This window comes from Brienomyrus brachyistius, chromosome 2 (genome assembly GCF_023856365.1).
Source record: "Brienomyrus brachyistius isolate T26 chromosome 2, BBRACH_0.4, whole genome shotgun sequence".
Taxonomy (NCBI): domain Eukaryota; kingdom Metazoa; phylum Chordata; class Actinopteri; order Osteoglossiformes; family Mormyridae; genus Brienomyrus; species Brienomyrus brachyistius.
This window is the reverse complement of record NC_064534.1, coordinates 36,975,773-37,002,184: the sequence shown is the minus strand read 5'-3', so window position 1 is coordinate 37,002,184 and position 26,412 is coordinate 36,975,773. Positions and strand designations below refer to the sequence as shown.

Here is a 26,412-nt window from a genome sequence, read left to right as displayed (position 1 = left end):
CATCGACGGCCTCTTCTCTCTAAAAATTCACCAGACCGCTTCTACCACCAGCAAAGAAGTTTCCATCCCTAATTCCTCTGTGATTCCCACTAACCTAAACATTAATCTGGCATTGAAGGGTGTGAATTACCCCGGCCAACCTGCTCTTTTAAATACAGCTTTTAGCGAGTTTTGAAAGGAGGAGAAGAGCAGACCTTGCTATGCCAATAATATCGAGTCTTCTGTGGAGAAGTGGTTTTTGCATAGAAAACACAGCTTACAGCACCTAGAATTACCAGGAAGTATTTAGAGTAAAACGGTTTCTAAAAGCTGCCTTTATGAATGAGAGAAAAAAAAATATATATATATAAAATAGTAAAATGGAAGGGGAGTGATAGATTTAAATTAATCGTGAAATGGAGCGCCCCCTGTATAAAGTAAAAGTGAGAAAAGCTTACAGCACCTGGTATTCCCAGGTGGTCTCCCATCCAAGTACTAACCAGACCCTACCCTGCTTAGCTTCCGAGACCAGAGGAGATCAGGCGTGTTCAGGGTGGTATGGCCGTAAGCGAGAGATGCTACCAAAAACATCCCTTTTGCATTACACGCCTCTATACATGCCAGTTGGTCCCATTGGATCCTACTAATGTTCTTTTTTTTTTTTTTATCTGACTCACACTGCAGCCCCACCATCAAATCGGCAGCGCCGGACCCACACCAAACATTCACCAAACTACTCAGCCGGCAGCCTACCACAATTATTCCATTCTTTCCACATCCGCACACTTCCTTCTTTTTAACTCCTTTTCACTACCGCACAGGTTAATCGCCGCACGTCCCCCGCCGGCAAACATTACTCCTTTGCCTACTGCATGTAGGCTTCTCTTAACGACCCTCTGTTATCAACTCCGCTAACAGCCACAAAATCTCCGCCGCACGAAGCCCACTGGTAGCTGCTGAATCACATGCTTCCCCAAAACATCGCGCTGTCAGAACACTGGGAGCTACACACACCAACAAGTCCATACTGCAGGCTGCAGCCAGAACTATTTTCTACATTCAAACATCGACGGCCTCTTCTCTCTAAAAATTCACCAGACCGCTTCTACCACCAGCAAAGAAGTTTCCATCCCTAATTCCTCTGTGATTCCCACTAACCTAAACATTAAGCTGGCATTGAAGGGTGTGAATTACCCCGGCCAATCTGTTCTTTTAAATACAGCTTTTAGCAAGTTTTGAAAGGAGGAGAAGAGCAGAACTTGCTATGCCAATAATATCGAGTCTTCTGTGGCGAAGTGGTTTTTGCATAGAAAACAAAGCGGTCAGTTGAAGAGGAATAATATCAGTACTTTGTTTAAAACTGTGTGTAAAAAGCTGTCTCTTTATCATTAACAATAAGTTGTAAAACGTGAATGGGGAGTGACAGTCTTCAAGTTTGTGAGAAGATCGCGCCCTGGTGGAATAAAGGCACGAACAGCTTACAGCACCTAGAATTACCAGGAAGTATTTAGAGTAAAACAGTTTCTAAAAGCTGCCTTTATGAATGAGAGAAAAAAAAAAAATATATATATATATATATATAAAATAGTAAAATGGAAGGGGAGTGATAGATTTAAATTAATCGTGAAGTGGAGCGCCCCCTGTATAAAGTAAAAGTGAGAAAAGCTTACAGCACCTGGTATTCCCAGGAGGTCTCCCATCCAAGTACTAACCAGACCCTACCCTGCTTAGTTTCCGAGATCAGACGAGATCGGGCGTGTTCAGGGTGGTATGGCCGCAAGCGAGAGATGCTACCAAAAACAGCCCTTTTGCATTACACGCCTCTATACATGCCAGTTGGTCCCATTGGATCCTACTAATGTTCTTTTTTTTTTTTATCTGACTCACACTGCAGCCCCACCATCCAATCGGCAGCGCCGGACCCACACCAAACATTCACCAAACTACTCAGCCGGCAGCCTACCACAATTATTCCATTCTTTCCGCATCCGCACACTTCCTTCTTTTAACTCCTTTTCACTACCGCACAGGTTAATCGCCGCACGTCCCCCGCCGGCAAACATTACTCCTTTGCCTACTGCATGCAGGCTTCTCTTAACGACCCTCTGTTATCAACTCCGCTAACAGCCACAAAATCTCCGCCGCACGAAGCCCACTGGTAGCTGCTGAATCACATGCTTCCCCAAAACGTCACGCTGTCAGAACACTGGGAGCTACACACACCAACAAGTCCATACTGCAGGCTGCAGCCAGAACAATTTTCTACATTCAAACATCGACGGCCTCTTCTCTCTAAAAATTCAGCAGACCGCTTCTACCACCAGCAAAGAAGTTTCCATCCCTAATTCCTCTGTGATTCCCACTAACCTAAACATTAAGCTGGCATTGAAGGGTGTGAATTACCCCGGCCAATCTGTTCTTTTAAATACAGCTTTTAGCAAGTTTTGAAAGGAGAAGAGCAGAACTTGCTATGCCAATAATATCGAGTCTTCTGTGGCGAAGTGGTTTTTGCATAGAAAACAAAGCGGTCAGTTGAAGAGGAATAATATCAGTACTTTGTTTAAAACTGTGTGTAAAAAGCTGTCTCTTTATCATTAACAATAAGTTGTAAAACGTGAATGGGGAGTGACAGTCTTCAAGTTTGTGAGAAGATCGCTCCCTGGTGGAATAAAGGCACGAACAGCTTACAGCACCTAGAATTACCAGGAAGTATTTAGAGTAAAACGGTTTCTAAAAGCTGCCTTTATGAATGAGAGAAAAAAAAAAATATATATATATATATATAAAATAGTAAAATGGAAGGGGAGTGATAGATTTAAATTAATCGTGAAGTGGAGCGCCCCCTGTATGAAGTAAAAGTGAGAAAGGCTTACAGCACCTGGTATTCCCAGGAGGTCTCCCATCCAAGTACTAACCAGACCCTACGCTGCTTGGCTTCCGAGATCAGACGAGATCGGGCGTGTTTAGGGTGGTATGGCCGTAAGCGAGAGATGCTACCAAAAACAGCCCTTTTGCATTACACGCGTCTATACATGCCAGTTAGTCCCATTGGATCCTACTCCTGGTTTTTTTTTTTTTTTTATCTGACTCACACTGCAGCCCCACCATCCAATCGGCAGCGCCGGACCCACACCAAACATTCACCAAACTACTCAGCCGGCAGCCTACCACAATTATTCCATTCTTTCCGCATCCGCACACTTCCTTCTTTTTAACTCCTTTTCACTACCGCACAGGTTTATCGCCGCATGTCCCCCGCCGGCAAACATTACTCCTTTGCCTACTGCATGCAGGCTTCTCTTAACGACCCTCTGTTATCAACTCCGCTAACAGCCACAAAATCTCCGCCGCACGAAGCCCACTGGTAGCTGCTGAATCACATGCTTCCCCAAAACGTCGCGCTGTCAGAACACTGGGAGCTACACACACCAACAAGTCCATACTGCAGGCTGCAGCCAGAACAATTTTCTACATTCAAACATCGACGGCCTCTTCTCTCTAAAAATTCACCAGACCGCTTCTACCACCAGCAAAGAAGTTTCCATCCCTAATTCCTCTGTGATTCCCACTAACCTAAACATTAAGCTGGCATTGAATGGTGTGAATTACCCCGGCCAATCTGTTCTTTTAAATACAGCTTTTAGCAAGTTTTGAAAGGAGAAGAGCAGAACTTGCTATGCCAATAATATCGAGTCTTCTGTGGCGAAGTGGTTTTTGCATAGAAAACAAAGCGGTCAGTTGAAGAGGAATAATATCAGTACTTTGTTTAAAACTGTGTGTAAAAAGCTGTCTCTTTATCATTAACAATAAGTTGTAAAACGTGAATGGGGAGTGACAGTCTTCAAGTTTGTGAGAAGATCGCGCCCTGGTGGAATAAAGGCACGAACAGCTTACAGCACCTAGAATTACCAGGAAGTATTTAGAGTAAAACGGTTTCTAAAAGCTGCCTTTATGAATGAGAGAAAAAAAAAAAAAATATATATATATAAAATAGTAAAATGGAAGGGGAGTGATAGATTTAAATTAATCGTGAAGTGGAGCGCCCCCTGTATGAAGTAAAAGTGAGAAAGGCTTACAGCACCTGGTATTCCCAGGAGGTCTCCCATCCAAGTACTAACCAGACCCTACGCTGCTTGGCTTCCGAGATCAGACGAGATCGGGCGTGTTTAGGGTGGTATGGCCGTAAGCGAGAGATGCTACCAAAAACAGCCCTTTTGCATTACACGCGTCTATACATGCCAGTTAGTCCCATTGGATCCTACTCCTGGTTTTTTTTTTTTTTTTTATCTGACTCACACTGCAGCCCCACCATCCAATCGGCAGCGCCGGACCCACACCAAACATTTACCAAACTACTCAGCCGGCAGCCTACCACAATTATTCCATTCTTTCCGCATCCGCACACTTCCTTCTTTTTAACTCCTTTTCACTACCGCACAGGTTAATCGCCGCACGTCCCCCGCCGGCAAACATTACTCCTTTGCCTACTGCATGCAGGCTTCTCTTAACGACCCTCTGTTATCAACTCCGCTAACAGCCACAAAATCTCCGCCGCACGAAGCCCACTGGTAGCTGCTGAATCACATGCTTCCCCAAAACGTCGCGCTGTCAGAACACTGGGAGCTACACACACCAACAAGTCCATACTGCAGGCTGCAGCCAGAACAATTTTCTACATTCAAACATCGACGGCCTCTTCTCTCTAAAAATTCACCAGACCGCTTCTACCACCAGCAAAGAAGTTTCCATCCCTAATTCCTCTGTGATTCCCACTAACCTAAACATTAAGCTGGCATTGAAGGGTGTGAATTACCCCGGCCAATCTGTTCTTTTAAATACAGCTTTTAGCAAGTTTTGAAAGGAGAAGAGCAGAACTTGCTATGCCAATAATATCGAGTCTTCTGTGGCGAAGTGGTTTTTGCATAGAAAACAAAGCGGTCAGTTGAAGAGGAATAATATCAGTACTTTGTTTAAAACTGTGTGTAAAAAGCTGTCTCTTTATCATTAACAATAAGTTGTAAAACGTGAATGGGGAGTGACAGTCTTCAAGTTTGTGAGAAGATCGCGCCCTGGTGGAATAAAGGCACGAACAGCTTACAGCACCTAGAATTACCAGGAAGTATTTAGAGTAAAACGGTTTCTAAAAGCTGCCTTTATGAATGAGAGAAAAAAAAAAATATATATATATATATAAAATAGTAAAATGGAAGGGGAGTGATAGATTTAAATTAATCGTGAAGTGGAGCGCCCCCTGTATGAAGTAAAAGTGAGAAAGGCTTACAGCACCTGGTATTCCCAGGAGGTCTCCCATCCAAGTACTAACCAGACCCTACGCTGCTTGGCTTCCGAGATCAGACGAGATCGGGCGTGTTTAGGGTGGTATGGCCGTAAGCGAGAGATGCTACCAAAAACAGCCCTTTTGCATTACACGCGTCTATACATGCCAGTTAGTCCCATTGGATCCTACTCCTGGTTTTTTTTTTTTTTTTATCTGACTCACACTGCAGCCCCACCATCCAATCGGCAGCGCCGGACCCACACCAAACATTCACCAAACTACTCAGCCGGCAGCCTACCACAATTATTCCATTCTTTCCGCATCCGCACACTTCCTTCTTTTTAACTCCTTTTCACTACCGCACAGGTTTATCGCCGCATGTCCCCCGCCGGCAAACATTACTCCTTTGCCTACTGCATGCAGGCTTCTCTTAACGACCCTCTGTTATCAACTCCGCTAACAGCCACAAAATCTCCGCCGCACGAAGCCCACTGGTAGCTGCTGAATCACATGCTTCCCCAAAACGTCGCGCTGTCAGAACACTGGGAGCTACACACACCAACAAGTCCATACTGCAGGCTGCAGCCAGAACAATTTTCTACATTCAAACATCGACGGCCTCTTCTCTCTAAAAATTCACCAGACCGCTTCTACCACCAGCAAAGAAGTTTCCATCCCTAATTCCTCTGTGATTCCCACTAACCTAAACATTAAGCTGGCATTGAATGGTGTGAATTACCCCGGCCAATCTGTTCTTTTAAATACAGCTTTTAGCAAGTTTTGAAAGGAGAAGAGCAGAACTTGCTATGCCAATAATATCGAGTCTTCTGTGGCGAAGTGGTTTTTGCATAGAAAACAAAGCGGTCAGTTGAAGAGGAATAATATCAGTACTTTGTTTAAAACTGTGTGTAAAAAGCTGTCTCTTTATCATTAACAATAAGTTGTAAAACGTGAATGGGGAGTGACAGTCTTCAAGTTTGTGAGAAGATCGCGCCCTGGTGGAATAAAGGCACGAACAGCTTACAGCACCTAGAATTACCAGGAAGTATTTAGAGTAAAACGGTTTCTAAAAGCTGCCTTTATGAATGAGAGAAAAAAAAAAAAATATATATATATAAAATAGTAAAATGGAAGGGGAGTGATAGATTTAAATTAATCGTGAAGTGGAGCGCCCCCTGTATGAAGTAAAAGTGAGAAAGGCTTACAGCACCTGGTATTCCCAGGAGGTCTCCCATCCAAGTACTAACCAGACCCTACGCTGCTTGGCTTCCGAGATCAGACGAGATCGGGCGTGTTCAGGGTGGTATGGCCGTAAGCAAGAGATGCTACCAAAAACAGCCCTTTTGCATTACACGCGTCTATACATGCCAGTTAGTCCCATTGGATCCTACTCCTGGTTTTTTTTTTTTTTTTTATCTGACTCACACTGCAGCCCCACCATCCAATCGGCAGCGCCGGACCCACACCAAACATTCACCAAACTACTCAGCCGGCAGCCTACCACAATTATTCCATTCTTTCCGCATCCGCACACTTCCTTCTTTTTAAATCCTTTTCACTACCGCTCAGGTTTATCGCCGCATGTCCCCCGCCGGCAAACATTACTCCTTTGCCTACTGCATGCAGGCTTCTCTTAACGACCCTCAGTTATCAACTCCGCTAACAGCCACAAAATCTCCGCCACACGAAGCCCACTGGTAGCTGCTGAATCACATGCTTCCCCAAAACGTCGCGCTGTCAGAACACTGGGAGCTGCACACACCAACAAGTCCATACTGCAGGCTGCAGCCAGAACAATTTTCTACATTCAAACATCGACGGCCTCTTCTCTCTAAAAATTCACCAGACCGCTTCTACCACCAGCAAAGAAGTTTCCATCCCTAATTCCTCTGTGATTCCCACTAACCTAAACATTAAGCTGGCATTAAAGGGTGTGAATTACCCCGGCCAATCTGTTCTTTTAAATACAGCTTTTAGCACGTTTTGAAAGGAGAAGAGCAGAACTTGCTATGCCAATAATATCGAGTCTTCTGTGGCGAAGTGGTTTTTGCATAGAAAACAAAGCGGTCAGTTGAAGAGGAATAATATCAGTACTTTGTTTAAAACTGTGTGTAAAAAGCTGTCTCTTTATCATTAACAATAAGTTGTAAAACGTGAATGGGGAGTGACAGTCTTCAAGTTTGTGAGAAGATCGCGCCCTGGTGGAATAAAGGCACGAACAGCTTACAGCACCTAGAATTACCATGAAGTATTTAGAGTAAAACGGTTTCTAAAAGCTGCCTTTATGAATGAGAGAAAAATATATATATATATATATATAAAATAGTAAAATGGAAGGGGAGTGATAGATTTAAATTAATCGTGAAGTGGAGCGCCCCCTGTATAAAGTAAAAGTGAGAAAAGCTTACAGCACCTGGTATTCCCAGGTGGTCTCCCATCCAAGTACTAACCAGACCCTACCCTGTTTGGCTTCCAAGATCAGACGAGATCGGGCGTGTTCAGGGTGGTATGGCCGTAAGCGAGAGATGCTACCAAAAACAGCCCTTTTGCATTACACGCGTCTATACATGCCAGTTAGTCCCATTGGATCCTACTCCTGTTTTTTTTTTTTTTTTATCTGACTCACACTGCAGCCCCACCATCCAATCGGCAGCGCCGGACCCACACCAAACATTCACCAAACTACTCAGCCGGCAGCCTACCACAATTATTCCATTCTTTCCGCATCCGCACACTTCCTTCTTTTTAACTCCTTTTCACTACCGCACAGGTTAATCGCCGCACGTCCCCCACCGGCAAACATTACTCCTTTGCCTACTGCATGTAGGCTTCTCTTAACGACCCTCTGTTATCAACTCCGCTAACAGCCACAAAATCTCCGCCGCACGAAGCCCACTGGTAGCTGCTGAATCACATGCTTCCCCAAAACGTCGCGCTGTCAGAACACTGGGAGCTACACACACCAACAAGTCCATACTGCAGGCTGCAGCCAGATCAATTTTCTACATTCAAACATCGACGGCCTCTTCTCTCTAAAAATTCACCAGACCGCTTCTACCACCAGCAAAGAAGTTTCCATCCCTAATTCCTCTGTGATTCCCACTAACCTAAACATTAAGCTGGCATTGAAGGGTGTGAATTACCCCGGCCAATCTGTTCTTTTAAATACAGCTTTTAGCAAGTTTTGAAAGGAGAAGAGCAGAACTTGCTATGCCAATAATATCGAGTCTTCTGTGGCGAAGTGGTTTTTGCATAGAAAACAAAGCGGTCAGTTGAAGAGGAATAATATCAGTACTTTGTTTAAAACTGTGTGTAAAAAGCTGTCTCTTTATCATTAACAATAAGTTGTAAAACGTGAATGGGGAGTGACAGTCTTCAAGTTTGTGAGAAGATCGCGCCCGGGTGGAATAAAGGCACGAACAGCTTACAGCACCTAGAATTACCAGGAAGTATTTAGAGTAAAACGGTTTCTAAAAGCTGCCTTTATGAATGAGAGAAAAAAAAAATATATATATATAAAATAGTAAAATGGAAGGGGAGTGATAGATTTAAATTAATCGTGAAGTGGAGCGCCCCCTGTATAAAGTAAAAGTGAGAAAGGCTTACAGCACCTGGTATTCCCAGGAGGTCTCCCATCCAAGTACTAACCAGACCCTACGCTGCTTGGCTTCCGAGATCAGACGAGATCGGGCGTGTTCAGGGTGGTATGGCCGTAAGCGAGAGATGCTACCAAAAACAGCCCTTTTGCATTACACGCGTCTATACATGCCAGTTAGTCCCATTGGATCCTACTCCTGGTTTTTTTTTTTTTTTTATCTGACTCACACTGCAGCCCCACCATCCAATCGGCAGCGCCGGACCCACACCAAACATTCACCAAACTACTCAGCCGGCAGCCTACCACAATTATTCCATTCTTTCCGCATCCGCACACTTCCTTCTTTTTAACTCCTTTTCACTACCGCACAGGTTAATCGCCGCACGTCCCCCACCGGCAAACATTACTCCTTTGCCTACTGCATGTAGGCTTCTCTTAACGACCCTCTGTTATCAACTCCGCTAACAGCCACAAAATCTCCGCCGCACGAAGCCCACTGGTAGCTGCTGAATCACATGCTTCCCCAAAACGTCGCGCTGTCAGAACACTGGGAGCTACACACACCAACAAGTCCATACTGCAGGCTGCAGCCAGATCAATTTTCTACATTCAAACATCGACGGCCTCTTCTCTCTAAAAATTCACCAGACCGCTTCTACCACCAGCAAAGAAGTTTCCATCCCTAATTCCTCTGTGATTCCCACTAACCTAAACATTAAGCTGGCATTGAAGGGTGTGAATTACCCCGGCCAATCTGTTCTTTTAAATACAGATTTTAGCAAGTTTTGAAAGGAGAAGAGCAGAACTTGCTATGCCAATAATATCGAGTCTTCTGTGGCGAAGTGGTTTTTGCATAGAAAACAAAGCGGTCAGTTGAAGAGGAATAATATCAGTACTTTGTTTAAAACTGTGTGTAAAAAGCTGTCTCTTTATCATTAACAATAAGTTGTAAAACGTGAATGGGGAGTGACAGTCTTCAAGTTTGTGAGAAGATCGCGCCCTGGTGGAATAAAGGCACGAACAGCTTACAGCACCTAGAATTACCAGGAAGTATTTAGAGTAAAACGGTTTCTAAAAGCTGCCTTTATGAATGAGAGAAAAAAAAAATATATATATATAAAATAGTAAAATGGAAGGGGAGTGATAGATTTAAATTAATCGTGAAGTGGAGCGCCCCCTGTATAAAGTAAAAGTGAGTAAGGCTTACAGCACCTGGTATTCCCAGGAGGTCTCCCATCCAAGTACTAACCAGACCCTACCCTGCTTAGTTTCCGAGATCAGATGAGATCGGGCGTGTTCAGGGTGGTATGGCCGTAAGCGAGAGATGCTACCAAAAACAGCCCTTTTGCATTACACGCGTCTATACATGCCAGTTAGTCCCATTGGATCCTACTCCTGGTTTTTTTTTTTTTTTTATCTGACTCACACTGCAGCCCCACCATCCAATCGGCAGCGCCGGACCCACACCAAACATTCACCAAACTACTCAGCCGGCAGCCTACCACAATTATTCCATTCTTTCCGCATCCGCACACTTCCTTCTTTTTAACTCCTTTTCACTACCGCACAGGTTTATCGCCGCATGTCCCCCGCCGGCAAACATTACTCCTTTGCCTACTGCATGCAGGCTTCTCTTAACGACCCTCTGTTATCAACTCCGCTAACAGCCACAAAATCTCCGCCGCACGAAGCCCACTGGTAGCTGCTGAATCACATGCTTCCCCAAAACGTCGCGCTGTCAGAACACTGGGAGCTACACACACCAACAAGTCCATACTGCAGGCTGCAGCCAGAACAATTTTCTACATTCAAACATCGACGGCCTCTTCTCTCTAAAAATTCACCAGACCGCTTCTACCACCAGCAAAGAAGTTTCCATCCCTAATTCCTCTGTGATTCCCACTAACCTAAACATTAAGCTGGCATTGAAGGGTGTGAATTACCCCGGCCAATCTGTTCTTTTAAATACAGCTTTTAGCAAGTTTTGAAAGGAGAAGAGCAGAACTTGCTATGCCAATAATATCGAGTCTTCTGTGGCGAAGTGGTTTTTGCATAGAAAACAAAGCGGTCAGTTGAAGAGGAATAATATCAGTACTTTGTTTAAAACTGTGTGTAAAAAGCTGTCTCTTTATCATTAACAATAAGTTGTAAAACGTGAATGGGGAGTGACAGTCTTCAAGTTTGTGAGAAGATCGCGCCCTGGTGGAATAAAGGCACGAACAGCTTACAGCACCTAGAATTACCAGGAAGTATTTAGAGTAAAACGGTTTCTAAAAGCTGCCTTTATGAATGAGAGAAAAATATATATATATATATATATAAAATAGTAAAATGGAAGGGGAGTGATAGATTTAAATTAATCGTGAAGTGGAGCGCCCCCTGTATAAAGTAAAAGTGAGAAAAGCTTACAGCACCAGGTATTCCCAGGTGGTCTCCCATCCAAGTACTAACCAGACCCTACCCTGCTTAGCTTCCGAGATCAGACGAGATCGGGCGTGTTCAGGGTGGTATGGCCGTAAGCGAGAGATGCTACCAAAAACAGCCCTTTTGCATTACACGCGTCTATACATGCCAGTTAGTCCCATTGGATCCTACTCCTGGTTTTTTTTTTTTTTTTATCTGACTCACACTGCAGCACCACCATCCAATCGGCAGCGCCGGACCCACACCAAACATTCACCAAACTACTCAGCCAGCAGCCTACCACAATTATTCCATTCTTTCCGCATCCGCACACTTCCTTCTTTTGAACTCCTTTTCACTACCGCACAGGTTAATCGCCGCACGTCCCCCGCCGGCAAACATTACTCCTTTGCCTACTGCATGCAGGCTTCTCTTAACGACCCTCTGTTATCAACTCCGCTAACAGCCACAAAATCTCCGCCGCACGAAGCCCACTGGTAGCTGCTGAATCACATGCTTCCCCAAAACGTCACGCTGTCAGAACACTGGGAGCTACACACACCAACAAGTCCATACTGCAGGCTGCAGCCAGAACAATTTTCTACATTCAAACATCGACGGCCTCTTCTCTCTAAAAATTCACCAGACCGCTTCTACCACCAGCAAAGAAGTTTCCATCCCTAATTCGTCTGTGACTCCCACTAACCTAAACATTAAGCTGGCATTGAAGGGTGTGAATTACCCCGGCCAATCTGTTCTTTTAAATACAGCTTTTAGCAAGTTTTGAAAGGAGAAGAGCAGAACTTGCTATGCCAATAATATCGAGTCTTCTGTGGCGAAGTGGTTTTTGCATAGAAAACAAAGCGGTCAGTTGAAGAGGAATAATATCAGTACTTTGTTTAAAACTGTGTGTAAAAAGCTGTCTCTTTATCATTAACAATAAGTTGTAAAACGTGAATGGGGAGTGACAGTCTTCAAGTTTGTGAGAAGATCGCGCCCTGGTGGAATAAAGCCACGAACAGCTTACAGCACCTTGAATTACCAGGAAGTATTTAGAGTAAAACGGTGTGTAAAAGCTACCTTTATGAATGAGAGAAAAAAAAATATATATATATATAAAATAGTAAAATGGAAGGGGAGTGATAGATTTAAATTAATCGTGAAGTGGAGCGCCCCCCGTTTAAAGTAAAAGTGAGAAAAGCTTACAGCACCTGGTATTCCCAGGTGGTCTCCCATCCAAGTACTAACCAGACCCTACCCTGCTTAGCTTCCGAGATCAGACGAGATCAGGCGTGTTTAGGGTGGTATGGCCGTAAGCGAGAGATGCTACCAAAAACAGCCCTTTTGCATTACACGCCTCTATACATGCCAGTTGGTCCCATTGGATCCTACTAATGTTCTTTTTTTTTTTTTATCTGACTCACACTGCAGCCCCACCATCCAATCGGCAGCGCCGGACCCACACCAAACATTCACCAAACTACTCAGCCAGCAGCCTACCACAATTATTCCATTCTTTCCGCATCCGCACACTTCCTTCTTTTTAACTCCTTTTCACTACCGCACAGGTTAATCGCCGCACGTCCCCCGCCGGCAAACATTACTCCTTTGCCTACTGCATGCAGGCTTCTCTTAACGACCCTCTGTTATCAACTCCGCTAACAGCCACAAAATCTCCGCCGCACGAAACCCACTGGTAGCTGCTGAATCACATGCTTCCCCAAAACGTCACGCTGTCAGAACACTGGGAGCTACACACACCAACAAGTCTATACTGCAGGCTGCAGCCAGAACAATTTTCTACATTCAAACATCGACGGCCTCTTCTCTCTAAAAATTCACCAGACGCTTCTACCACCAGCAAAGAAGTTTCCATCCCTAATTCCTCTGTGACTCCCACTAACCTAAACATTAAGCTGGCATTGAAGGGTGTGAATTACCCCGGCCAATCTGTTCTTTTAAATACAGCTTTTAGCAAGTTTTGAAAGGAGAAGAGCAGAACTTGCTATGCCAATAATATCGAGTCTTCTGTGGCGAAGTGGTTTTTGCATAGAAAACAAAGCGGTCAGTTGAAGAGGAATAATATCAGTACTTTGTTTAAAACTGTGTGTAAAAAGCTGTCTCTTTATCATTAACAATAAGTTGTAAAACGTGAATGGGGAGTGACAGTCTTCAAGTTTGTGAGAAGATCGCGCCCTGGTGGAATAAAGGCACGAACAGCTTACAGCACCTAGAATTACCAGGAAGTATTTAGAGTAAAACGGTGTGTAAAAGCTACCTTTATGAATGAGAGAAAAATATATATATATATAAAATAGTAAAATGGAAGGGGAGTGATAGATTTAAATTAATCGTGAAGTGGAGCGCCCCCTGTATAAAGTAAAAGTGAGAAAAGCTTACAACACCTGGTATTCCCAGGAGGTCTCCCATCCAAGTACTAACCAGACCCTACCCTGCTTGGCTTCCGAGATCAGACAAGATCGGGCGTGTTCAGGGTGGTATGGCCGTAAGCGAGAGATGCTACTAAAAACAGCCCTTTTGCATTACACGCCTCTATACATGCCAGTTGGTCCCATTGGATCCTACTAATGTTCTTTCTTTTTTTTTTATCTGACTCACACTGCAGCACCACCATCCAATCGGCAGCGCCGGACCCACACCAAACATTCACCAAACTACTCAGCCGGCAGCCTACCACAATTATTCCATTCTTTCCGCATCCGCACACTTCCTTCTTTTTAACTCCTTTTCACTACCGCACAGGTTAATCGCCGCACGTCCCCCGCCGGCAAACATTACTCCTTTGCCTACTGCATGCAGGCTTCTCTTAACGACCCTCTGTTATCAACTCCGCTAACAGCCACAAAATCTCCGCCGCACGAAGCCCACTGGTAGCTGCTGAATCACATGCTTCCCCAAAACGTCGCGCTGTCAGAACACTGGGAGCTACACACACCAACAAGTCCATACTGCAGGCTGCAGCCAGAACAATTTTCTACATTCAAACATCGACGGCCTCTTCTCTCTAAAAATTCACCAGACCGCTTCTACCACCAGCAAAGAAGTTTCCATCCCTAATTCCTCTGTGATTCCCACTAACCTAAACATTAAGCTGGCATTGAAGGGTGTGAATTACCCCGGCCAACCTGTTCTTTTAAATACAGCTTTTAGCAAGTTTTGAAAGGAGAAGAGCAGAACTTGCTATGCCAATAATATCGAGTCTTCTGTGGCGAAGTGGTTTTTGCATAGAAAACAAAGCGGTCAGTTGAAGAGGAATAATATCAGTACTTTGTTTAAAACTGTGTGTAAAAAGCTGTCTCTTTATCATTAACAATAAGTTGTAAAATGTGAATGGGGAGTGACAGTCTTCAAGTTTGTGAGAAGATCGCGCCCTGGTGGAATAAAGGCACGAACAGCTTACAGCACCTAGAATTACCAGGAAGTATTTAGAGTAAAACGGTTTCTAAAAGCTGCCTTTATGAATGAGAGAAAAAAAATATATATATATAAAATAGTAAAATGGAAGGGGAGTGATAGATTTAAATTAATCGTGAAGTGGAGCGCCCACTGTATAAAGTAAAAGTGAGAAAAGCTTACAGCACCTGGTATTCCCAGGTGGTCTCCTATCCAAGTACTAACCAGACCCTACCCTGCTTAGCTTCCGAGATCAGACGAGATCGGGCGTGTTCAGGGTGGTATGGCCGTAAGTGAGAGATGCTACCAAAAACAGCCCTTTTGCATTACACGCGTCTATACATGCCAGTTAGTCCCATTGGATCCTACTCCTGTTTTTTTTTTTTTTTTTATCTGACTCACACTGCAGCACCACCATCCAATCGGCAGCGCCGGACCCACACCAAACATTCACCAAACTACTCAGCCAGCAGCCTACCACAATTATTCCATTCTTTCCGCATCCGCACACTTCCTTCTTTTTAACTCCTTTTCACTACCGCACAGGTTAATCGCCGCACGTCCCCCGCCGGCAAACATTACTCCTTTGCCTACTGCATGCAGGCTTCTCTTAACGACCCTCTGTTATCAACTCCGCTAACAGCCACAAAATCTCCGCCGCACGAAGCCCACTGGTAGCTGCTGAATCACATGCTTCCCCAAAACGTCACGCTGTCAGAACACTGGGAGCTACACACACCAACAAGTCCATACTGCAGGCTGCAGCCAGAACAATTTTCTACATTCAAACATCGACGGCCTCTTCTCTCTAAAAATTCACCAGACCGCTTCTACCACCAGCAAAGAAGTTTCCATCCCTAATTCCTCTGTGACTCCCACTAACCTAAACATTAAGCTGGCATTGAAGGGTGTGAATTACCCCGGCCAATCTGTTCTTTTAAATACAGCTTTTAGCAAGTTTTGAAAGGAGAAGAGCAGAACTTGCTATGCCAATAATATCGAGTCTTCTGTGGCGAAGTGGTTTTTGCATAGAAAACAAAGCGGTCAGTTGAAGAGGAATAATATCAGTACTTTGTTTAAAACTGTGTGTAAAAAGCTGTCTCTTTATCATTAACAATAAGTTGTAAAACGTGAATGGGGAGTGACAGTCTTCAAGTTTGTGAGAAGATCGCGCCCTGGTGGAATAAAGGCACGAACAGCTTACAGCACCTAGAATTACCAGGAAGTATTTAGAGTAAAACGGTGTGTAAAAGCTACCTTTATGAATGAGAGAAAAATATATATATATATAAAATAGTAAAATGGAAGGGGAGTGATAGATTTAAATTAATCGTGAAGTGGAGCGCCCCCTGTATAAAGTAAAAGTGAGAAAAGCTTACAACACCTGGTATTCCCAGGAGGTCTCCCATCCAAGTACTAACCAGACCCTACCCTGCTTGGCTTCCGAGATCAGACAAGATCGGGCGTGTTCAGGGTGGTATGGCCGTAAGCGAGAGATGCTACTAAAAACAGCCCTTTTGCATTACACGCCTCTATACATGCCAGTTGGTCCCATTGGATCCTACTAATGTTCTTTCTTTTTTTTTTATCTGACTCACACTGCAGCCCCACCATCCAATCGGCAGCGCCGGACCCACACCAAACATTCACCAAACTACTCAGCCGGCAGCCTACCACAATTATTCCATTCTTTCCGCATCCGCACACTTCCTTCTTTTTAACTCCTTTTCACTACCGCACAGGTTAATCGCCGCACGTCCCCCGCCGGCAAACATTACTCCTTTGCCTACTGCATGCAGGCTTCTCTTAACGACCCTCTGTTATCAACTCCGCTAACAGCCACAAAATCTCCGCCGCACGAAGCCCACTGGTAGCTGCTGAATCACATGCTTCCCCAAAACGTCGCGCTGTCAGAACACTGGGAGCTACACACACCAACAAGTCCATACTGCAGGCTGCAGCCAGAACAATTTTCTACATTCAAACATCGACGGCCTCTTCTCTCTAAAAATTCACCAGACCGCTTCTACCACCAGCAAAAAAGTTTCCATCCCTAATTCCTCTGTGATTCCCACTAACCTAAACATTAAGCTGGCATTGAAGGGTGTGAATTACCCCGGCCAACCTGTTCTTTTAAATACAGCTTTTAGCAAGTTTTGAAAGGAGAAGAGCAGAACTTGCTATGCCAATAATATCGAGTCTTCTGTGGCGAAGTGGTTTTTGCATAGAAAACAAAGCGGTCAGTTGAAGAGGAATAATATCAGTACTTTGTTTAAAACTGTGTGTAAAAAGCTGTCTCTTTATCATTAACAATAAGTTGTAAAATGTGAATGGGGAGTGACAGTCTTCAAGTTTGTGAGAAGATCGCGCCCTGGTGGAATAAAGGCACGAACAGCTTACAGCACCTAGAATTACCAGGAAGTATTTAGAGTAAAACGGTTTCTAAAAGCTGCCTTTATGAATGAGAGAAAAATATATATATATATATATATATATAAAATAGTAAAATGGAAGGGGAGTGATAGATTTAAATTAATCGTGAAGTGGAGCGCCCCCTGTATAAAGTAAAAGTGAGAAAAGTTTACAGCACCAGGTATTCCCAGGTGGTCTCCCATCCAAGTACTAACCAGACCCTACCCTGCTTAGCTTCCGAGATCAGACGAGATCGGGCGTGTTCAGGGTGGTATGGCCGTAAGCGAGAGATGCTACCAAAAACAGCCCTTTTGCATTACACGCGTCTATACATGCCAGTTAGTCCCATTGGATCCTACTCCTGGTTTTTTTTTTTTTTTTTATCTGACTCACACTGCAGCCCCACCATCCAATCGGCAGCGCCGGACCCACACCAAACATTCACCAAACTACTCAGCCGGCAGCCTACCACAATTATTCCATTCTTTCCGCATCCGCACACTTCCTTCTTTTTAACTCCTTTTCACTACCGCACAGGTTAATCGCCGCACGTCCCCCGCCGGCAAACATTACTCCTTTGCCTACTGCATGCAGGCTTCTCTTAACGACCCTCTGTTATCAACTCCGCTAACAGCCACAAAATCTCCGCCGCACGAAGCCCACTGGTAGCTGCTGAATCACATGCTTCCCCAAAACGTCGCGCTGTCAGAACACTGGGAGCTACACACACCAACAAGTCCATACTGCAGGCTGCAGCCAGAACAATTTTCTACATTCAAACATCGACGGCCTCTTCTCTCTAAAAATTCACCAGACCGCTTCTACCACCAGCAAAGAAGTTTCCATCCCTAATTCCTCTGTGATTCCCACTAACCTAAACATTAAGCTGGCATTGAAGGGTGTGAATTACCCGGCCAATCTGTTCTTTTAAATACAGCTTTTAGCAAGTTTTGAAAGGAGAAGAGCAGAGCTTGCTATGCCAATAATATCGAGTCTTCTGTGGCGAAGTGGTTTTTGCATAGAAAACAAAGCGGTCAGTTGAAGAGGAATAATATCAGTACTTTGTTTAAAACTGTGTGTAAAAAGCTGTCTCTTTATCATTAACAATAAGTTGTAAAACGTGAATGGGGAGTGACAGTCTTCAAGTTTGTGAGAAGATCGCGCCCTGGTGGAATAAAGGCACGAACAGCTTACAGCACCTAGAATTACCAGGAAGTATTTAGAGTAAAACGGTTTCTAAAAGCTGCCTTTATGAATGAGAGAAAAAAAAAATATATATATAAAATAGTAAAATGGAAGGGGAGTGATAGATTTAAATTAATCGTGAAGTGGAGCGCCCCCTGTATAAAGTAAAAGTGAGAAAAGCTTACAGCACCTGGTATTCCCAGGTGGTCTTCCATCCAAGTACTAACCAGACCCTAGCCTGCTTAGCTTCCGAGATCAGACCAGATCGGGCGCGTTCAGGGTGGTATGGCCGTAAGCGAGTGATGCTACCAAAAATAGTCCTTTTGCATTACACGCGTCTATACATGCCAGTTAGTCCCATTGGATCCTACTCCTGTTTTTTTTTTTTTTTTTATCTGACTCACACTGCAGCACCACCATCCAATCGGCAGTGCCGGAACCACACCAAACATTCACCAAACTACTCAGCCGGCAGCCTACCACAATTATTCCATTCTTTCCGCATCCGCACACTTCCTTCTCTTTAACTCCTTTTCACTACCGCACAGGTTAATCGCCGCACGTCCCCCGCCGGCAAACATTACTCCTTTGCCTACCGCATGCAGGCTTCTCTTAACGACCCTCTGTAATCAACTCCGCTAACAGCCACAAAATCTCTGCCGCACGAAGCCCACTGGTAGCTGCTGAATCACATGCTTCCCCAAAACGTCGTGCTGTCAGAACACTGGGAGCTACACACACCAACAAGTCCATACTGCAGGCTGCAGCCAGAACAATTTTCTACATTCAAACATCGACGGCCTCTTCTCTCTAAAAATTCACCAGACCACTTCTACCACCAGCAAAGAAGTTTCCATCCCTAATTCCTCTGTGATTCCCACTAACCTAAACATTAAGCTGGCATTGAAGGGTGTGAATTACCCCGGCCAATCTGTTCTTTTAAATACAGCTTTTAGTAAGTTTTGAAAGGAGAAGAGCAGAACTTGCTATGCCAATAATATCGAGTCTTCTGTGGCGAAGTGGTTTTTGCATAGAAAACAAAGCGGTCAGTTGAAGAGGAATAATATCAGTACTTTGTTTAAAACTGTGTGTAAAAAGCTGTCTCTTTATCATTAACAATAAGTTGTAAAACGTGAATGGGGAGTGACAGTCTTCAAGTTTGTGAGAAGATCGCGCCCTGGTGGAATAAAGCCACGAACAGCTTACAGCACCTAGAATTACCAGGAAGTATTTAGAGTAAAACGGTTTCTATAAGCTGGCTTTATGAAAGAGAGAAAAAAAATATATATATAAAATAGTAAAATGGAAGGGGAGTGATAGATTTAAATTAATCGTGAAGTGGAGCGCCCCCTGTATAAAGTAAAAGTGAGAAAAGCTTACAGCACCTGGTATTCCCAGGAGGTCTCCCATCCAAGTACTAACCAGACCCTACCCTGATTGGCTTCCGAGATCAGATGAGATCAGGCGTGTTCAGGCGGGCATGGCCATAACCGAGAGATGCTACCAAAAACAGCCCTTTTGCATTACACGCCTCTATACATGCCAGTTGGTCCCATTGGATCCTACTAATGTTTTTTTTTTTTTTTTGTCTGACTCACACTGCAGCCCCACCATCCAATCGGCAACGCCGGACCCACACCAAACATTCACCAAACTACTCAGCCGGCAGCCTACCACAATTATTCCATTCTTTCCGCATCCGCACACTTCCTTCTTTTTAACTCCTTTTCACTACCGCACAAGTTAATCGCCGCACGTCCCCCGCCGGCAAACATTACTCCTTTGCCTACTGCATGCAGGCTTCTCTTAACGACCCTCTGTTATCAACTCCGCTAACAGCCACAAAATCTCCGCCGCACGAAGCCCACTGGTAGCTGCTGAATCACATGCTTCCCCAAAACGTCGCGCTGTCAGAACACTGGGAGCTACACACACCAACAAGTCCATACTGCAGGCTACAGCCAGAACAATTTTCTACATTCAAACATCGACGGCCTCTTCTCTCTAAAAATTCACCAGACCGCTTCTACCACCAGCAAAGAAGTTTCCATCCCTAATTCCTCTGTGATTCCCACTAACCTAAACATTAAGCTGGCATTGAAGGGTGTGAATTACCCCGGCCAATCTGTTCTTTTAAATACAGCTTTTAGTAAGTTTTGAAAGGAGAAGAGCAGAACTTGCTATGCCAATAATATCGAGTCTTCTGTGGCGAAGTGGTTTTTGCATAGAAAACAAAGCGGTCAGTTGAAGAGGAATAATATCAGTACTTTGTTTAAAACTGTGTGTAAAAAGCTGTCTCTTTATCATTAACAATAAGTTGTAAAACGTGAATGGGGAGTGACAGTCTTCAAGTTTGTGAGAAGATCGCGCCCTGGTGGAATAAAGGCACGAACAGCTTACAGCACCTAGAATTACCAGGAAGTATTTAGAGTAAAACGGTTTCTATAAGCTGGCTTTATAAAAGAGAGAAAAAAAATATATATATAAAATAGTAAAATGGAAGGGGAGTGCTAGATTTAAATTAATCGTGAAGTGGAGCGCCCCCTGTATAAAGTAAAAGTGAGAAAAGCTTACAGCACCTGGTATTCCCAGGAGGTCTCCCATCCAAGTACTAATCAGACCCTACGCTGATTGGCTTCCGAGATCAGATGAGATCAGGCGTGTTCAGGCGGGCATGGCCATAAGCGAGAGATGCTACCAAAAACAGCCCTTTTGCATTACACGCCTCTATACATGCCAGTTGGTCCCATTGGATCCTACTAATGTTTTTTTTTTTTTTTATCTGACTCACACTGCAGCCCCACCATCTAATCGGCAACGCCGGACCCACACCAAACATTCACCAAACTACTCAGCCGGCAGCCTACCACAATTATTCCATTCTTTCCGCATCCGCACACTTCCTTCTTTTTAACTCCTTTTCACTACCGCACAAGTTAATCGCCGCACGTCCCCCGCCGGCAAACATTACTCCTTTGCCTACTGCATGCAGGCTTCTCTTAACGACCCTCTGTTATCAACTCCGCTAACAGCCACAAAATCTCCGCCGCACGAAGCCCACTGGTAGCTGCTGAATCACATGCTTCCCCAAAACGTCGCGCTGTCAGAACACTGGGAGCTACACACACCAACAAGTCCATACTGCAGGCTACAGCCAGAACAATTTTCTACATTCAAACATCGACGGCCTCTTCTCTCTAAAAATTCACCAGACCGCTTCTACCACCAGCAAAGAAGTTTCCATCCCTAATTCCTCTGTGATTCCCACTAACCTAAACATTAAGCTGGCATTGAAGGGTGTGAATTACCCCGGCCAATCTGTTCTTTTAAATACAGCTTTTAGCAAGTTTTGAAAGGAGAAGAGCAGAACTTGCTATGCCAATAATATCGAGTCTTCTGTGGCAAAGTGGTTTTTGCATAGAAAACAAAGCGGTCAGTTGAAGAGGAATAATGTCAGTACTTTGTTTAAAACTGTGTGTAAAAAGCTGTCTCTTTGTCATTAACAATAAGTTGTAAAACGTGAATGGGGAGTGACAGTCTTCAAGTTTGTGAGAAGATCGCGCCCTGGTGGAATAAAGGCACGAACAGCTTACAGCACCTAGAATTACCAGGAAGTATTTAGAGTAAAACGGTTTCTAAAAGCTGCCTTTATGAATGAGAGAAAAAAAAAAATATATATATATAAAATAGTAAAATGGAAGGGGAGTGATAGATTTAAATTCATCGTGAAGTGGAGCGCCCCCTGTATAAAGTAAAAGTGAGAAAAGCTTACAGCACCTGGTATTCCCCAGAAGTCTCCCATCCAAGTACTAACCAGACCCTACCCTGCTTAGCTTCCAAGATCAGGCGTGTTCAAGGTGGTATGGCCATAAGCGTGAGACGCTACCAAAAACAGCCCTTTTGCATTACACGCGTCTATACATGCCAGTTAGTCCCATTGGATTCTACTCCTGTTTTTTTTTTTTTTTTTATCTGACTCACACTGCAGCACCACCATCCAATCGGCAGCGCCGGACCCACACCAAACATTCACCAAACTACTCAGCCGGCAGCCTACCACAATTATTCCATTCTTTCCGCATCCGCACACTTCCTTCTTTTTAACTCCTTTTCACTACCGCACAGGTTAATCGCCGCACGTCCCCCGCCGGCAAACATTACTCCTTTGCCTACTGCATGCAGGCTTCTCTTAACGACCCTCTGTTATTAACTCCGCTAACAGCCACAAAATCTCCGCCGCACGAAGCCCACTGGTAGCTGCTGAATCACATGCTTCCCCAAAACGTCACGCTGTCAGAACACTGGGAGCTACACACACCAACAAGTCCATAATGCAGGCTGCAGCCAGAACAATTTTCTACATTCAAACATCGACGGCCTCTTCTCTCTAAAAATTCACCAGACCGCTTCTACCACCAGCAAAGAAGTTTCCATCCCTAATTCCTTTGTGATTCCCACTAACCTAAACATTAAGCTGGCATTGAAGGGTGTGAATTACCCCGGCCAATCTGTTCTTTTAAATACAGCTTTTAGCAAGTTTTGAAAGGAGAAGAGCAGAACTTGCTATGCCAATAATATCGAGTCTTCTGTGGCGAAGTGGTTTTTGCATAGAAAACAAAGCGGAGGAATAATATCAGTACTTTGTTTAAAACTGTGTGTAAAAAGCTGTCTCTTTATCATTAACAATAAGTTGTAAAACGTGAATGGGGAGTGACAGTCTTCAAGTTTGTGAGAAGATCGCGCCCTGGTGGAATAAAGGCACGAACAGCTTACAGCACCTAGAATTACCAGGCAGTATTTAGAGTAAAACGTGTGTAAAAGCTGCCTTTATGAATGAGAGAAAAAAGAAATATATAAAATAGTAAGGGGAGTGATAGATTTAAATTAATCGTGAGGTGGAGTGCCCCCTGTATAAAGTAAAAGTGAGAAAAGCTTACAGCACGTGGTATTCCCAGGCAGTCACCCATCCAAGTACTAACCAGACCCTACCCCACTTAGCTTCCGAGATCAGACGAGATCGGGCGTGTTCAGGGTGGTATGGCCATAAACGAGAGCCGCGAACAAAAACAGCCCTTTTGCATTACACGCCTCTATACATGCCAGTTAGTCCCATTGGATCCTACTCCTGTTTTTTTTTTTATCTGACTCACACTGCAGCCCCACCATCCAATTGGCAGCGCCGGACCCACACCAAACATTCACCAAACTACTCAGCCGGCAGCCTACCACAATTATTCCATTCTTTCCGCATCCGCACACTTCCTTCTCTTTAACTCCTTTTCACTACCGCACAGGTTAATCGCCGCACGTCCCCCGCCAGCAAACATTACTCCTTTGCCTACCGCATGCAGGCTTCTCTTAACGACCCTCTGTTATCAACTCCGCTAACAGCCACAAAATCTCCGCCGCACGAAGCCCACTGGTAGCTGTTGAATCACATGCTTCCCCAAAACGTCGCGCTGTCAGAACACTGGGAGCTACACACGCCAACAAGTCCATACTGCAGGCTGCAGCCAGAACAATTTTCTACATTCAAACATCGACGGCCTCTTCTCTCTAAAAATTCACCAGAACGCTTCTACCACCAGCAAAGAAGTTTCCATCCCTAATTCCTCTGTGATTCCCACCAACCTAAACATTAATCTGGCATTGAAGGATGTGAATTACCCCGGCCAGCCTGCTCTTTTAAATACAGCTTTTAGCGAGTTTTGAAAGGAAGAGAAGAGCAGACCTTGCTATGCCAATAATATCGAGTCTTCTATGGTGAAGTGGTTTTTGCATAGAAAACAAAGCGGTGAGTTGAAGAGGAATTATATCAGTACTTTGTTTAAAACTGTGTGTAAAAAGCTGTCTCTTTATCATTAACAATAAGTTGTAAAACGTGAATGGGGAGTGACAGTCTTCAAGTTTGTGAGAAGATCGCGTCCTGGTGGAATAAAGGCACGAACAGCTTACAGCACCTAGAATTGCCAGGCAGTATTTAGAGTAAAACGGTTTCTAAAAGCTGCCTTTATGAAAGAGAGAAAAAAAAAATATATATATAAAATAGTAAAATGGAAGGGGAGTGATAGATTTAAATTAATCGTGAAGTGGAGCGCCCCCTGTATAAAGTAAAAGTGAGAAAAGCTTACGGCACCTGGTATTCCCAGGTGGTCTTCCTTCCAAGTACTAACCAGACCTTACCCTGCTTAGCTTACCGAGATCGGACGAGATCGGGTGTGTTCAGGGTGGTACGGCCGTAAGCGAGAGACACTACCAAAAACAGCTCTTTTGCATTACACGCGTCTATACATGCCAGTTAGTCCCATTGGATCCTACACCTGTTTTTTTTTTTTTATCTGACTCACACTGCAGCCCCACCATCCAATTGGCAGCGCCGGACCCACACCAAACATTCACCAAACTACTCAGCCGGCAGCCTACCACAATTATTCCATTCTTTCCGCATCCGCACACTTCCTTCTCTTTAACTCCTTTTCACTACCGCACAGGTTAATCGCCGCACGTCCCCCGCCAGCAAACATTACTCCTTTGCCTACCGCATGCAGGCTTCTCTTAACGACCCTCTGTTATCAACTCCGCTAACAGCCACAAAATCTCCGCCGCACGAAGCCCACTGGTAGCTGTTGAATCACATGCTTCCCCAAAACGTCGCGCTGTCAGAAGACTGGGAGCTACACACGCCAACAAGTCCATACTGCAGGCTGCAGCCAGAACAATTTTCTACATTCAAACTTCGACGGCCTCTTCTCTCTAAAAATTCACCAGAACGTTTCTACCACCAGCAAAGAAGTTTCCATCCCTAATTCCTCTGTGATTCCCACCAACCTAAACATTAATCTGGCATTGAAGGATGTGAATTACCCCGGCCAGCCTGCTCTTTTAAATACAGCTTTTAGCGAGTTTTGAAAGGAGGAGAAGAGCAGACCTTGCTATGCCAATAATATCGAGTCTTCTATGGTGAAGTGGTTTTTGCATAGAAAACAAAGCGGTGAGTTGAAGAGGAATTATATCAGTACTTTGTTTAAAACTGTGTGTAAAAAGCTGTCTCTTTATCATTAACAATAAGTTGTAAAACATGAATGGGGAGTGACAGTCTTCAAGTTTGTGAGAAGATCGCGTCCTGGTGGAATAAAGGCACGAACAGCTTACAGCACCTAGAATTGCCAGGCAGTATTTAGAGTAAAACGGTTTCTAAAAGCTGCCTTTATGAAAGAGAGAAAAAAAATATATATATATAAAATAGTAAAATGGAAGGGGAGTGATAGATTTAAATTAATCGTGAAGTGGAGCGCCCCCTGTATAAAGTAAAAGTGAGAAAAGCTTACAGCACCTGGTATTCCCAGGTGGTCTCCCTTCCAAGTACTAACCCAACCTTACCCTGCTTAGCTTCCGAGATCGGACGAGATCGGGTGTGTTCAGGGTGGTACGGCCGTAAGCGAGAGACACTACCAAAAACAGCTCTTTTGCATTACACGCGTCTATACATGCCAGTTAGTCCCATTGGATCCTACACCTGTTTTTTTTTTTTTTAATCTGACTCACACTGCAGCACCACCATCCAATCGGCAGCGCCGGACCCACACCAAACATTCACCAAACTACTCAGCCGGCACCCTACCACAATTATTCCATTCTTTCCGCATCCGCACACTTCCTTCTCTTTAAGTCATTTTCACTACTGCACAGGTTAATCGCCGCACGTCCCCCGCCGGCAAACATTACTCCTTTGCCTACCGCATGCAGGCTTCTCTTAACGACCCTCTGCTATCAACTCCGCTAACAGCCACAAAATCTCCGCCGCACGAAGCCCTCTGGTAGCTGCTGAATCACATGCTTCCCCAAAACGTCGCGCTGTCAGAACACTGGGAGCTACACGCACCAACAAGTCCATACTGCAGGCTGCAGCCAGAACAATTTTCTACATTCAAACATCGACGGCCTCTTCTCTCTAAAAATTCACCAGACCGCTTCTACCACCAGCAAAGAAGTTTCCATCCCTAATTCCTCTGTGATTCCCACTAACCTAAACATTAATCTGGCATTGAAGGGTGTGAATTACCCCGGCCAACCTGCTCTTTTAAATACAGCTTTTAGCAAGTTTTGAAAGGAGGAGAAGAGCAGAACTTGCTATGCCAATAAT

The 26,412-nt window shown here is 44.4% G+C and overlaps 19 non-coding genes and 3 pseudogenes across 19 annotated transcripts; all 22 read right to left on the bottom strand.

Moving 5' to 3' along the window:
* Window positions 1–430: 430 nt before the first annotated feature.
* Window positions 431–549, bottom strand: LOC125735328 (5S ribosomal RNA). The gene has a single exon (XR_007394625.1). It is a non-coding gene; the product is annotated as a 5S ribosomal RNA (ribosomal RNA).
* A 1,093-nt stretch (window positions 550–1,642) lies between these two features.
* Window positions 1,643–1,761, bottom strand: LOC125734568 (5S ribosomal RNA). The gene has a single exon (XR_007393875.1). It is a non-coding gene; the product is annotated as a 5S ribosomal RNA (ribosomal RNA).
* A 1,084-nt stretch (window positions 1,762–2,845) lies between these two features.
* Window positions 2,846–2,964, bottom strand: LOC125736224 (5S ribosomal RNA). The gene has a single exon (XR_007395508.1). It is a non-coding gene; the product is annotated as a 5S ribosomal RNA (ribosomal RNA).
* A 1,084-nt stretch (window positions 2,965–4,048) lies between these two features.
* On the bottom strand, window positions 4,049–4,167 carry LOC125736223 (5S ribosomal RNA). Its single transcript, XR_007395507.1, has one exon. It is a non-coding gene; the product is annotated as a 5S ribosomal RNA (ribosomal RNA).
* Window positions 4,168–5,253: 1,086 nt separating this feature from the next.
* On the bottom strand, window positions 5,254–5,372 carry LOC125736222 (5S ribosomal RNA). The gene has a single exon (XR_007395506.1). It is a non-coding gene; the product is annotated as a 5S ribosomal RNA (ribosomal RNA).
* Window positions 5,373–6,455: 1,083 nt separating this feature from the next.
* On the bottom strand, window positions 6,456–6,574 carry LOC125734677 (5S ribosomal RNA). Its single transcript, XR_007393980.1, has one exon. It is a non-coding gene; the product is annotated as a 5S ribosomal RNA (ribosomal RNA).
* Window positions 6,575–7,658: 1,084 nt separating this feature from the next.
* LOC125735209 (5S ribosomal RNA) lies at window positions 7,659–7,777 on the bottom strand. Its single transcript, XR_007394507.1, has one exon. It is a non-coding gene; the product is annotated as a 5S ribosomal RNA (ribosomal RNA).
* A 1,079-nt stretch (window positions 7,778–8,856) lies between these two features.
* Window positions 8,857–8,975, bottom strand: LOC125734676 (5S ribosomal RNA). Its single transcript, XR_007393979.1, has one exon. It is a non-coding gene; the product is annotated as a 5S ribosomal RNA (ribosomal RNA).
* A 1,080-nt stretch (window positions 8,976–10,055) lies between these two features.
* On the bottom strand, window positions 10,056–10,174 carry LOC125733061 (5S ribosomal RNA). Its single transcript, XR_007392419.1, has one exon. It is a non-coding gene; the product is annotated as a 5S ribosomal RNA (ribosomal RNA).
* A 1,083-nt stretch (window positions 10,175–11,257) lies between these two features.
* Window positions 11,258–11,376, bottom strand: LOC125731026 (5S ribosomal RNA). The gene has a single exon (XR_007391316.1). It is a non-coding gene; the product is annotated as a 5S ribosomal RNA (ribosomal RNA).
* Window positions 11,377–12,457: 1,081 nt separating this feature from the next.
* LOC125734647 (5S ribosomal RNA) lies at window positions 12,458–12,576 on the bottom strand. The gene has a single exon (XR_007393950.1). It is a non-coding gene; the product is annotated as a 5S ribosomal RNA (ribosomal RNA).
* Window positions 12,577–13,651: 1,075 nt separating this feature from the next.
* On the bottom strand, window positions 13,652–13,770 carry LOC125735575 (5S ribosomal RNA). Its single transcript, XR_007394869.1, has one exon. It is a non-coding gene; the product is annotated as a 5S ribosomal RNA (ribosomal RNA).
* A 1,078-nt stretch (window positions 13,771–14,848) lies between these two features.
* LOC125735013 (5S ribosomal RNA) lies at window positions 14,849–14,967 on the bottom strand. The gene has a single exon (XR_007394313.1). It is a non-coding gene; the product is annotated as a 5S ribosomal RNA (ribosomal RNA).
* A 1,077-nt stretch (window positions 14,968–16,044) lies between these two features.
* Window positions 16,045–16,163, bottom strand: LOC125735573 (5S ribosomal RNA). Its single transcript, XR_007394867.1, has one exon. It is a non-coding gene; the product is annotated as a 5S ribosomal RNA (ribosomal RNA).
* Window positions 16,164–17,250: 1,087 nt separating this feature from the next.
* On the bottom strand, window positions 17,251–17,369 carry LOC125733456 (5S ribosomal RNA). The gene has a single exon (XR_007392801.1). It is a non-coding gene; the product is annotated as a 5S ribosomal RNA (ribosomal RNA).
* Window positions 17,370–18,447: 1,078 nt separating this feature from the next.
* On the bottom strand, window positions 18,448–18,566 carry LOC125736821 (5S ribosomal RNA). The gene has a single exon (XR_007396089.1). It is a non-coding gene; the product is annotated as a 5S ribosomal RNA (ribosomal RNA).
* A 1,076-nt stretch (window positions 18,567–19,642) lies between these two features.
* On the bottom strand, window positions 19,643–19,761 carry LOC125731725 (5S ribosomal RNA; annotated as a pseudogene).
* Window positions 19,762–20,836: 1,075 nt separating this feature from the next.
* On the bottom strand, window positions 20,837–20,955 carry LOC125731861 (5S ribosomal RNA; annotated as a pseudogene).
* Window positions 20,956–22,034: 1,079 nt separating this feature from the next.
* LOC125732117 (5S ribosomal RNA) lies at window positions 22,035–22,143 on the bottom strand (annotated as a pseudogene).
* Window positions 22,144–23,199: 1,056 nt separating this feature from the next.
* On the bottom strand, window positions 23,200–23,318 carry LOC125730955 (5S ribosomal RNA). Its single transcript, XR_007391248.1, has one exon. It is a non-coding gene; the product is annotated as a 5S ribosomal RNA (ribosomal RNA).
* A 1,075-nt stretch (window positions 23,319–24,393) lies between these two features.
* Window positions 24,394–24,513, bottom strand: LOC125731202 (5S ribosomal RNA). The gene has a single exon (XR_007391484.1). It is a non-coding gene; the product is annotated as a 5S ribosomal RNA (ribosomal RNA).
* Window positions 24,514–25,590: 1,077 nt separating this feature from the next.
* LOC125736312 (5S ribosomal RNA) lies at window positions 25,591–25,709 on the bottom strand. Its single transcript, XR_007395593.1, has one exon. It is a non-coding gene; the product is annotated as a 5S ribosomal RNA (ribosomal RNA).
* Window positions 25,710–26,412: the final 703 nt, after the last annotated feature.